Source organism: Emys orbicularis, chromosome 2 (genome assembly GCF_028017835.1).
Source record: "Emys orbicularis isolate rEmyOrb1 chromosome 2, rEmyOrb1.hap1, whole genome shotgun sequence".
NCBI lineage: Eukaryota > Metazoa > Chordata > Testudines > Emydidae > Emys > Emys orbicularis.
The window spans coordinates 138,231,147-138,243,879 of NC_088684.1; positions in this window are offsets into that span (position 1 = coordinate 138,231,147).

Genomic DNA, 12,733 nt, shown 5'->3' on the forward strand with positions numbered 1-12,733 from the left:
TAGCGCAGATGAAAGGTTCTGGATCCATATTCCTGGAGACCCAAGTTCTCAAGCCTCCTCTAGAGAGGTTGAGGTTCTGGACAGGGACTCAGGAGATCTGGGCTCATTTTCTAACTCTGCGATCGACGTCCCACGTGACCTTGGCAGAAAGCCAGAAATAAAACCCAGCCGGTCTGTCTTTGAGTCACCTAATCTGGCCAAAAGATCGTGACCCATCCTTCCTTACAAGGCAAGGTCCCGCTGTTTTGAAATCCCAGTGCACGGGGGAGGAGGGGGGCTTCTACTCTACAGGATAAAGGTGGAGCAAGAGGGGCGATGGGCCTGCCTCCTACCCACCTCTTCCCCTTTTGGGGCAACATGCGCCTCAAGGGGGTGTAATCCCTGGCTCCCCCTTGGCAGGGACTGTGACTAATTGGCCCTTGGAGCGAAGGCTTACAGACTCACTGCCACACACAGGCCGTGGTGATTTCCTAGATCATAACAATATCCTCATCCACCCTTTAAGACTAGCTAGAGAGCGTACTCTGGGGAGTCTGTTCCCTAGGAATTGCCTCCTCCCTTTTAACTGAATTAAGGTCTCAGGCCCTTTCATTTTCATAAGCCTCTTTCTCACATGATCTACGCAGTTCCAGGCAAGCGGGCGGGGAGGAAGGAGGGCAGGTGGTTCGCTGCAGACATGGTCTTGCCTCGGCCACAAATTCATTTAGGCTTTAGTCAAGGCTTAATGAAGTCCAGGTGGAAGGGTGAATAATGAGGAGCTTACTCGGAAAAAGGGCCTGCACAAGACACAGTGTCATAAGTACGTTCACTGCGAGGCAACGACTCCGAGGGCACCAAAGCGCAGATAGTCATTTCTCAGTGGGCAGAGAAAGCACAGAGTGTTATTGAGATAGAGTCCCCAGTAATTACTTCTCCTCCGCCAGGCTGAGCAGCAGCAGAACCTTCAGACTCCAGAGCCGGAAAAATGCAGGAAATGAGGGTGTTTTATTTTTTCCATATGGGTGGGGGGGGGGGGGGAAATAGAGAGCCATATAATTTTATATCAGAGAAGTAGCCGTGTTAGTCTGTATCCACAAAAACAACGAGGAGTCCAGTGGCATCTTAAAGACTAGCAGATTTATTTGGGCATAAGCTTTCGTGCAGCTGAAGAAGAGTTTTTTTACCCACAAAAGCTTATGACCAAATAAATCTCTTAGTCTTTAAGGTGCCACCAGACTCCTCGTTGTTTTTATATAATTTTATGGCCCTACGAGCTAGAGATCCCAGCTGTGCCGCTGATCTCGTAACACGCTCCATTTAGGCAACTGTGTCTGCATGGAAGTCAGCGCGAGGCCTGCATCCATTGTTTTCCTCATGGTTTGCAGAGGTGTAGCAAAGAAAGAGAAATCCTCTTTAGGACCACCCTTTAAAAAGGAAATGCAAGTTTTAAACAAAGTACATTTCATTGCACAGCAGGTGTGTGACTCTTTGCTGCCGAGATAGTATGGTGATGGGCATTCCAAGTACCCAAGATAGACAATACTACAAGAGCTTAGCTCAGCTATAGCACTCTAGCCATAAATCTAACCAAAGATCTCAAAGCCCTTTACAAGGAAAGTCAGTAGAGGAAAACAGACACCGAGAAGTGCCAGTAGTAGAACAGGAAATGGAATCCAGCTCTCCTATCTCCCATCCAGTACTCCATCTGCTGGCCCATGCTTTCTCCTTATAACCTAGACTGATAAATAAAATGATAGAAGAATTAGGTATAGGGGTGATCATTTATCCTCTATTATTTTGTTTTGCTTTAGGTCATTTAGACTATTTTTTATTTCCTGCATTCTTTTCTCTCTCTATCTGTGAGTTTCAAAAATAAATAAATAAATAAAAAATAAAGGCTTTCAAATATCAAATATACAGCATGTATAAAAATACCATACATAGGAAAGAGAGATGTTAACTGATTATAAAGGATGCAGTGTGTGTTAAGCTACTATCATTAGATGGGTCTAGGAATACATGGAGTGAAAAGTAATTGCTGATTAATGCAAAAAATAAAAAAGGTATTTTAGGTCTCATTTGTATCTCATCCTTTTTATATGTATGATGCAGTAAAAGACCCCAGACAGTTATTAAAGAAAAATAAAATAATAATTCAATTGCTTCCTTTCATTAGAGCTTCATTTTCCTCTCTCTCCCCTTTTGTTATTCTGGATCTTTGTACTTTGAACTGATTTATTTATATTCAGCTGAATGGATTTTCTTCTTCTCCCTCAGACAGCAGGTTGTGAGAGAGGTAACAGTACACAATGAAAATGATAATGAATTAATGATGTATGGAAATGCTTTATTGATTCAATGGATAAGAAGTGAAAGGCTATTATAAAAATAAAAGCATAATGTCAATGAAATAGTGCTATGCAGAGGTATGACAGATGACTACATATTGGACTGAAAGCCAACTGGGGGATGGGATAGGAGTAATGGGCTATTGCCCTTTTCAGCTCTTCAGGAACAACCCTCATATTAACTTCTGATAGTTGCTTAGCTATCAGAACTGCAATACCAGCTGGAACCCTCTCGGGGAACTTTAGAGGCACATCTAAGCTTCGCTGACCAGGACAGTCTTGCTGATTGTGGAAAGAGAGAGTTAAGGAATTTGAATCCTGACATGGCCCATTGGCATCGCAGTCAGAAGGAAAGATAAATGGCGGGAGAGGAAGGCTGTCCTGTCTGCTGCTTGTAATGACTTACAGAATCCCCAGACCCTTGCCCTGCACGCATGAAAAGTCCATTACATTAACTCAGTGGGATCGATCTGCAGGGCAAGAAATCCCCTGTAGGACATGATTAGCTTTAAGAATCATCTCTGATATTTCTTATTCTTCCTCCCACCTCAACCAAATCCCTTACTAGGCATCTTCTTAGCTAAGTACTTCTCTCACTGATTTCATCTCATCTGCAGTGTATCTGAGCTACAACTCCACCCCCACCAAGACAAATGTTTGGTAGTTAAAAAATTGCACCTCAGTTTGTAAGGAAGGAACCCAAACTCCCCCAGTAGTTTCTCCTCCTTTTTTTCACCCCCAGCTCACTAGGAAACTTGCTCCTTTCCTCCTGGATCATGCTGCATTGGCTGAATTATTGTAATTCATTGTATCTGAAACGGAAGACGAAGCCCAGGTTCCACATGGTACAAAAGGTGGCTGCCCATCTCCTCCATAGCTCAGGCCACCGTGAGCACCTCAGGCCTGTGCTCAAGTCCCTCCACTGGCGCCCACTCAGTTGAAGTGACTTAGGCTAGGTCTACACTACCCGCCTGAATCGGCGGGTAGAAATCGACCTCTCGGGGATCGAATTATCGCGTCCTGTCGGGACGCGACAATCGATCCCCGAATCGACGCTCTTACTCCACCAGCGGAGGTGGGAGTAAGCACCATAGACGGGAAGCCGCGGAGGTCAATTTTGCCACTGTCCTTACAGCGGGGTAAGTCGGCTGCGATACGTCGAATTCAGTTACGCTATTCGCGTAGCTGAATTTGCGTATCTTAAATCGACCCCCTCCCCCCCCCCCGTAGTGAGGACGTAGCCTTACACTAGATCACACAGCAAGTCAGGAGCAGACCGGGAGCAGAACCAGGGCTCCTGAATCCCCAGTCCAGTGCCCCATCTAGTGGACAATGCTGCATCCCTCTTGTGCTTCTAAAAACAGCCCGTTCTTTAAATGTGACCCATCAGAGCAGGTTAACTTTACAGAACAATAAAAACAACAACAAATTACTAGCCCCATTTCCCACGCAGTCACTGACAATAGCTAATAAGGCAGGTGAATGATTAATTAAGAAATAATATTTCTTTATGAAAACTAGTCCCAGAAAAAAAAGTCCCTTGATGCCATTCATTATTCAATGGACTGAGATCCTCTATTTTTCATGTGTACGAGAGAAACAAACACCGATAGCAAACATAACAATATAGCAACAGTTAACAAAACAACTCGTCCTGCAGTGTTTAATGCGTGCTACACTGAATAGGCAATTAACTCGTTATACACAAGACACTCTAAAGTGTTCATCCATTGTTAACGTCAAACTAGGACTTTTTGAAACTTAGAAATCTGGGAGTGGTGGGGAAGGTGACACGAGAAGTTGAACAATGAATTTCAGGAGAGTTAATGCCTGAGCAAATAAAAATAATGCAATGCTGAACCTTGCCTCCCTGGGACATAATTTTATCCCCTACTGTATGCGATACATACTCTGCACTGGCATGTCTTTTTCTTGCGAACATAAAACAGGATATTGCATCCCTTCAGGTGTCTGTTTTTAAAAAAGAAATGGGAGTATTATGAAAAAACATCTAATTAATAGCTTTAAAAGATGCAATGAAAACTGCATTTTCATTCCAGTTCACTCTTTATAAGTGCAGTCATCTATGGAGACCCATAATCTCTTTTAATTAAATATTTTATATTAGCACTAGGTGAGGGTTTTGGAGATAATTCTTTTTGCTTTGCATTCATATTTTGGAAGGATTTTCTTGTGATTAAGACACTGGGTTATTACTCTAGATACCTGGGTTCCATTTCCAGCCCTGCCACAGACTTCCTTTGTGACCGTGGACAAGTCACTTAGGGCCAGGTCCTCAAAAGATATTTTGGCACCTAACTCCCAATGACATCAAATCAGGGCCACAGGGGCAGCTCCTCAGCTGGTGTCAACTATGACATCAGCAGAGGATCTACCCATTAATTTCTCTATGCCTCAGTTTCAATGGGGGACAATGATAACCCTTCCCTTCTCTGTCTTGCCAACTTAGACAGTAAGCAATTTATGGCAAGGACATGTCCAAACTGTCTTCATTCCATACAACCTGCCTCAGAAAAATCCTCCGTATCTTTTGTCCCAGAACAATCTCAAACCAAGCTCTACTGACACAGTGCAGCCAAGAGGATCTGAGCACCATCATTTCCAGGAGGCGTTGGAGATGGATCGGCCATGTGCTTCGGATGGAAACTGATTCCACCACCAGAGTAGCAATAAGATGGACACCTGAAGGCAAGCGAAAACGAGGCCGCCTGAAAACAATGTGTCGAAGAGCTGTGGAAGCTGAGCTGAAAAACCTGGGGCACAGCTGGGGAACCACTGAAAGACTTGCCAGAAACAGACAGGAGCGGAGGAGCTTCATCACTGCCGTAGACGCCAGAGGCGTAATAGGAACATGATGATGATAATGATGATGACGACTGGCTTTTAGGGTGAAATTCAGACCCAACTGACTTGAATAGGGCTAGGATTTTATCCATACCATATAGATGACACCTACAAATGGTTAAGGCCTCTAGGTGCTACCATAATATAAATAATAATAATAATTCATGTGTGCCCTGTTGAAAAATCTTGTTTTGAAATCTTTGCTTTGATATTCCTCCTCCGCCCCACTTTTAAAAAAATATTCCTTAGCCTTTTAGTAGCTATAATGTGGACAAACTCATCTAGCACAAAAGTGTAGTCCACTACACCCCACTCCTCTTTGGAAACCATGTAACTAATGGCCTCATCTATTCTGCAGATTTCAGTTTCTAAGGGCTTTTGATCACAGCACTAGATTCATCTACATTTTAAAGAATAGCCATTGTTCTCATTGACATTCCTGTTCTTATCTGAAGAGTGGTTAAACTTCTCTCCTACCAGTACCCAGCAATCATCTGATCTTTGGATTCTCTCCACCTTCCTCTTTTTTTGGTAAAGGCAGAAGTATCATAATTGTTTAAAATCAGTCTGTCTTCCTGTACTCCCTTCTCTTCCTTTCCTATTTCTCTTTTTGCTTCTTCTCTGATGAATATAGATGAAAAAAATTCTTAGGAGGTAAAATATCCTTCCTGAGCCAATGCTCAGCATTTCTTCATTCGTTCTGCGAACACACACACACACACACACCACCCTCTTACTAGACTTTATATTTTAAAAACAGCTCTTGCAAAATGCACATAACTCCTTTCCTTTTAAATCCCTACTTAACCTCATTGGCCTGTATTGATCATTTCCCTGTTGAGACACAAGTGGGATGAATTCCAACTGCATCCTCTTCTGTCACCTCTTAATTATCTTTTTGCCTTTCTCTGGCCTATTTCCCCCAAAACATGATATGACTCCTAATCAAGATTCCTCAGGGCACTTCATCCTCCCCCCAAATCAGAAACCTATGTATTGTTTCTCTGTACATGTCTCCCTCATGAGCGTTTTAAAGCCAATAATTCTGTACAGAAATAATTAAACTTTCAATGATCCATAACTTCCACTTTAAAAAAAAATCATATTTAATTCATTTCCTAGGATTCAGCCCAGATTAGCCTCAGACTGTATCAAAATTCTTAAAAAGTAATATCATTAAACCAGGTTGCTAGTAACAATCTATCTTAAGGTTTTATACTGCTGCTCATCACCATAGTACTGGAGTATCATGTAAAAATCAATAGCAATAGAGAACTCCCTCGTGGCCTTCAAGATGTCTCTAGCACTTCTCTCTTTCCAGGATCAAAATTCTGCTTGAGGATAAAGACTTGTTTCAAGGAGAGGGGCTGGGAATCAAAAAGGTATTCAAACTGTGTCACTTGTGGTGGAAAAGAGCGCTCCAAGAGGACGGACTTGCAACGCTTCCTAAGGATGCTCAGACTCTGGATTCACCTGAACTTCTCTCCAAGTTTGCGCTGTAGCCAGGTCCCCTTGACAAAGGCTCCTTTGTCTCCAGCTTTCACATGGTTTGCCCTCAACTTTGTGATCCAAAGGAGTGCAGCTGTTATGGTGGTTCATAGATTGAAATTCGGTCCATTAATTGCTTTGAATAGAATCAAGGCCTTAAACTGGCACCAGAAACGGAGTGGGTGCCAGTGGAGGGACTTGAACACAGGCCTGATGTGCTCACAGTGGGCTGAGCTATGGAAGAGATGGGCAGCCACATTTTGTTGTTCTCAAGGGGAGACAAAGTCTCTTTACAATTGTTCCTTTAGATTGTAAGCTCTTTGGGACAGGTGCTGTCATCTACTATAGGTCTGATCAATGCCTAGCATAGTGAAGCCCAGACTCTATAAAGGCTTCTGGATACTACTGTAACATAAATAAAATATAACATGCAATACAATTAATAAATAATAAACGTCTCCATCTTGACCAAAGGCATCACTCTGCAGCTGCTCCCCAAGAAAACTGAAAGACTGGCCACTCCAGCTAAATTCCGCCTGCAGTTTCAATGGGATACATAACAGGATTCTTCTTCATTTCCTGCCCTAAACAGAGTGGCTGTGCATAATTGAACAGCTGCTTCATTCCACCCCATAGGTGGCTTCATTTCAGTGGAGGGTGAAGCAAGTCCTGTATAAAGTCCACATTCAAAATACAGCATAGTGCTCCTTAGGGACAAGTTGGGGCATTACTGATTTGGGGTCCACCTTCAAAAAGAAGAGAACTAGGTGCTGACACACAAACCTCCTCCTAAACTATATGGATTTTCCATGGAGGACTTCTCCATCAGGCTATGAACCTGCAAAGACTTATGCAGATGCTCAATTTGATGCGCTGTACGTGGTCCAATTGATGTCACAGTGCATCAAGTTAAACGTGTGCACAAGTCCTTGAAGAGTGAGGGTCACTGCATGTGAGATTTGAACCAGGTGATGTGGCCCATTTCTATAAATACCTGCTTCTGTCAACACATTGCTGCTAACAGATGGTTGTGCTTGCTATCAAGCCAGCATTACTCATCCCACCCTTACACTATCAAACATGTTGCTTCTAACCCTCTGCTGCACTGAATCTTGAGATTAATTTCAACTCCTGTTTACAACACATTTTTTAATGCTGCTTTAACTTGAAATATTTATTGGCGTAACAGTCCCTGTGCTTGTTACTTCTTGCTTACTTTATGGTGGTAGCTGCTAAGGATCTGCAACCCGGGGACTACTAGTGATGACAGGCCTTTTTTAAACCTCCCAGAAGCTCTATAACTTTCCCCAAGTGGATTTATTAAGTGCTGGTTAATCAGCTCAAGGAAAATCTCAGGAGTAAAATGCAGTCTGGACTTCCCTCAGTTAATATTAATGCAGCTCTTCTTTCTGCCATTGCTCTGGTTCAAAAGAGGGGTTATTGCCTTTGGAGGAAAATCATGGCGAAATAAAAGAGCCACTATCTCACCAGGAGAAAATCAAGCTTTCATTATGGTGGCAATCACTTTAATTACAGAGGGCACCGTCGGCTTGGAATGCTGCATGTGAGCAATGAACAGCAATAGTGCGGCAGACGGTATCGGGATTTCCTAACACACTCTACCCAGAGCCATACCCTCCTAGTTCCTGGAAGGTTGGAGGATCCTTTGAGTGAGGGCCTTGGGAAAATAGTGCTGGGAGATAGACTCTGGCAAGCTTAGACACATCCAACCACCATCAGAAGCCAGTGACTGTGAAAAGCCTAAGCCTAGACATCTTCCTTTGGGCCAATGTTTTTCAAAAGTGACTAGACATTTGGGGCGCCTGATTTGAGACACCTTCCAGGGACCTGGTTTTCAGACCAGAATGAAGAGCAGGGATCATGAGTTAGTCAGGTGAGACTTGTTGTGGAAGTTATTGTTTATATGGTGCCATAAAATGGACCTGACGCCGAAAGACAAATTATAAAACCCTCAGGGCAGAGACATAAAGGGCCTGACTCTTCCCAGCCTTACTCGGGTAGAATCAGAATTTACCCTGCATGTAGTCCTCTTTCCTGTGGGGTGAGGTTCTAGTCAATAGGATTAAGAGTCAGCCTTTATAAAGGAATTCTGCCAGAAAAGCCCATAGAGTTTGGCAGGGGCACGGATAGAGGGCACTGCACTCTGGCTATTCATTGCTTTCTATGGCCCATAACGGGCTATAGGGAGAAGAATGTAACTTAAAGCAGCCCTGAAAGTAAGAGCCTGGGGGCTGGACATGCCTCCAAGCAGTCCCCGCATATGGGGAGCACAACGATGTTTTAAAGATAGATTTCCGCCCCATCTGTGCTGAGTACGGGAATTCAGAAGGTGTGCCAGTACATCTTCTTTGAACGCTGATGGCTTGAGTATGCACCATCACCATAGCGTTAAAATATGAAGGAATGATCCCATGCATGTGTTTGTTTTATATGTGCACCTGGGGGGAGATGTATACTCTCACCTTTAGCAAGACTGCTGAGTAAAGAGGTAGAGGAACACTTTGTGAAATGGAAAAGTCAAGCTGCAGCTTAGGCAGGGAACCAGGATAAATATTATAGGAGAAGAGGAAAAAAAAGAGAGCGACATTGATCTTGACTTGGAGTAGCCTGGAGAATTTCAAGGGACAGGCAGAGTTTTTACCAGGTAATTAAATTTTTTGGGTTTTTATCAATAGCTGACCTACCAATGGCTGAATTTCATCACCACTTAGCTCACATCTGCCTCTGTTCAGGTCCAGTCTGGTCCCTTGGACTTTTTTTGTTGTTGCCACAAATAGAACAGAATGAATGTATTGTCTAGCTCAGTTTGTACAAAAGAAACCTAAATCTTTAACAGTTCTTTAAAAAGGCAACTGGAGAAACCTGCAGCAAGAGTTCCATTTGATCTACTTTGCTTTGGGCTGACTCTCAGACATCCTGAAAATTTAATGTAATTGGAAAGGCAAGAGTGTCTCTGTGTGATGAAATGTCATGGTTGCATTAGAGACATTGACAGTGTAAATGCTTTCCTAAAGGACGCCTTTGTTTTTCTTTCCATAAGAAGAGTGGGGAGGGAAGAGAAAAGTAAGCAGATGATTTGTAGCAGATGAGATAATTTTCATGTTATGAAAAATGTTTTGCTGGAAGAAGAAGTCAATTAATTTGATCTCTCCATTGGTGCGTTCTGGCTGTACACAAATTTATTTGGCTTGAAAGACCTCTCACAGATTTTTCAAGGCTTTGGGGTTTGATTTAAGAGAAGACTAAATGTAGTTGCTCATGATGAAAGAGGAGCTTGTGTAAAGGACACACATCAGTACTGATGCTAAATAAATGTCTCTATGGATATGTCTATACCAGGGGTAGGCAACCTATGGCATGCGTGCCAAAGGCGGCATGCGAGCTGATTTTCAGTGGCACTCACACTGCCTGGGTCCCGGCCAACGGCCCGGGGGACTCTGCATTTTAATTTAATTTTAAATGAAGCTTCTTAAACATTTTTAAAACCTTATTTACTTTACATACAACAATAGTTTAGTTATATATTATAGACTTATAGACAGAGACCTTCTAAAAACGTTAAAATGTATTACTGACACGCAAAACCTTAAATTAGAGTGAATAAATAAAGACTCGGCACACCACTTCTGAAAGGTTGCCAACCCCTGGTCTATACAGACAGAATAATAGAATATTAGGGTTGGAAGAGACCTCAGGAGGTCATCTAGTCCAATCCCCTGCTCAAAGCAGGACCGACACCAACTAAATCATCCCAGCCAGGGCTTTGTCTAGCCGGGCCCTAAAAGATAGATAGATGGAAGGAAGGATAGTCTTGTGGTTGAGACAGTGATCTGGGAACGAGAGGATTTTGATTTAGTTCCTGACTATGCCACAAACTCCTTGTGACACCTTGGGCAAGTCACTCTCTGCACCTCAGTTTCCTCATCTGTAAAATAGGGATAATCATTCTTCCTGTTCTGTTTAGATTGTAAACTCATTGGAGCAGAATTGACTGTTGCTATGTGTTTGTACAGCACATAGCATAAGAGGGTCCTGGTCTCAGTTAGAGCCTAGGTGCTAATGTAACACTTAATTTATATGTACAGACAACACATTTTTTGCACTTATATAGCACCTTCCATCAGAGGACCACAGCCCTAAGAACATTGTTTAACACTCATAACATCCCTGTGAGAGAGCGGTTATTGTCCCTTTTTACTAATAAGGAAACTAAGGCACATCAGGTATTTCTACATAGCATTTTGGAGTGAGCCTCCCAGCCCAGGTTGACAGACTTGAGCTAGTGGGGCTCATGCTACTGCTCTAAAAGTAGCTGTGTAGATAGCGCTTTGAAGTTGCTGCTTGGGCTCTGAAACCTCCCTCCCCACCCCGCAGGCTATTTTTAGAGCAGTAGCACAAGCCCCGCTAGTCCTAGAGAGAGAAAGTGAACCAAAATCCCTCAGTGAGTCTTGTTGGGGGAAAAGACCCCCAAAACAAATGAAATTTTGGTTTTTGATGCAATGTTGAACTTTTCTGCCAAAAATTGTGATAAAAACTGCATTCCCCCCCTCCCCCTTCATCTTCACCCAAGTTTTCTGAGAGAGGGGAAAATATGTATATATTTCTCCAACCAGCTCTGGTGCTCAGTTTTTTTTGAAAATCTGACCATAAATGTCAGTATGGGAGCTACTGGGGTGCTGAGTGCTTGGAAATCTGGCCTGGTGATCTCTTGAAAATCTGTCCCTTGCTAGGGAGCTCTGGATTCTCCCTATCCCATGGTTAACATCAAACCAAAAGTTCCATTGTAGTCCCATTTTGCAGACAGGACATCTGAGGATCGATTCATTGGTGCCTTGAGGTCCTTTTGCTCCAGCTAGGCTGTCACTGAGGCCCACGGGAGAAGCTTAGAATCCCACCCCAGACCAATTCCTTCTATACAAATGGCTTCACGCCCAGACACAGAGATGGCTATACCAGTTCTAGGACATTTCCACCACAGACCTCAGGACAGAGGGCATTCCTAGGCAGGCCAAGGGTCGAGCTGGAGTTGAGGCCAGAGGAGCAGATTGAGGTGTACTAGGTGCGTGTCCAGAGCAGATCTGCTACCTTGCAATTCTGGAGCTGTATAGCGGTGATTGAAGGAGGCAGACAAGCCAAGCCATCCTCTCAGGGCTGCCCGAGCCTGTGCCAGATGCTGGGAGAGGCCAAATGAGGGAGGCACAAGGCTTTCTGTCCCTACGCCTGTGCAGGAATGAATCTGCCCCCATCAGGTCCAATGCTGCAACCCTACGGTCCTCTGTGTTCAGGATATGTTCTGTTAGCGCTAAGCTCAGCCTCTCTGGGATCTCTGTATACTCCATACAGCCCTTCACATGATCTGCCTGGTCAGCTTCATCTATCTATTCCTACATATAGTCCTTATTAAATAATAGGTTTGAGACACCCTGATAAATATTCACTATTAAAAAACAAAACAAAATCCAATCTGTTCGGATTAGTCACTGCAAATAGGTTAAGCAGGAGCTTACTGAAGATGTTAAACATATGTTCCCAACAGAAATGCACTCTGAGCACTGCCAATGCTTAAACCTAGCCAGAGCCTCATCCAACTCATTTCCAGTTCTTAAGAGTCAGCAATTTATAAGCAACCCCGCCAAAAAGAAGCCCTGATTTTTCTTCTTGAATGAAGAGCATGAACTTCACTCAAGTAAGACAAATGAAACGACCGAGGCAGGGGCATCCTGTCATGGAAATCAGATCAATTTTATAATCCCCAGGATGGGGGTTATGGCCTCGTTATCTCTCTTCCATTACTTTCTCTGCCTCCATTTTAGCAGATCTGTGTGGAATGATTGAAATGGCCAGTTTGATTTTTCTGTGTCCCCCATTCGGATCCATTTGTTCACTGCTCAGACTTATTAATAGCCAGTTCATACATCCACATGTATATCCCTCCCCTCCATCTTGCCGTGTTTAATATTCAGTTTGGAATTATACAGATATCTGGGGCTGCTGTGAGCTCTGAGAATTCAACGCTGCACGCAACAAACTCT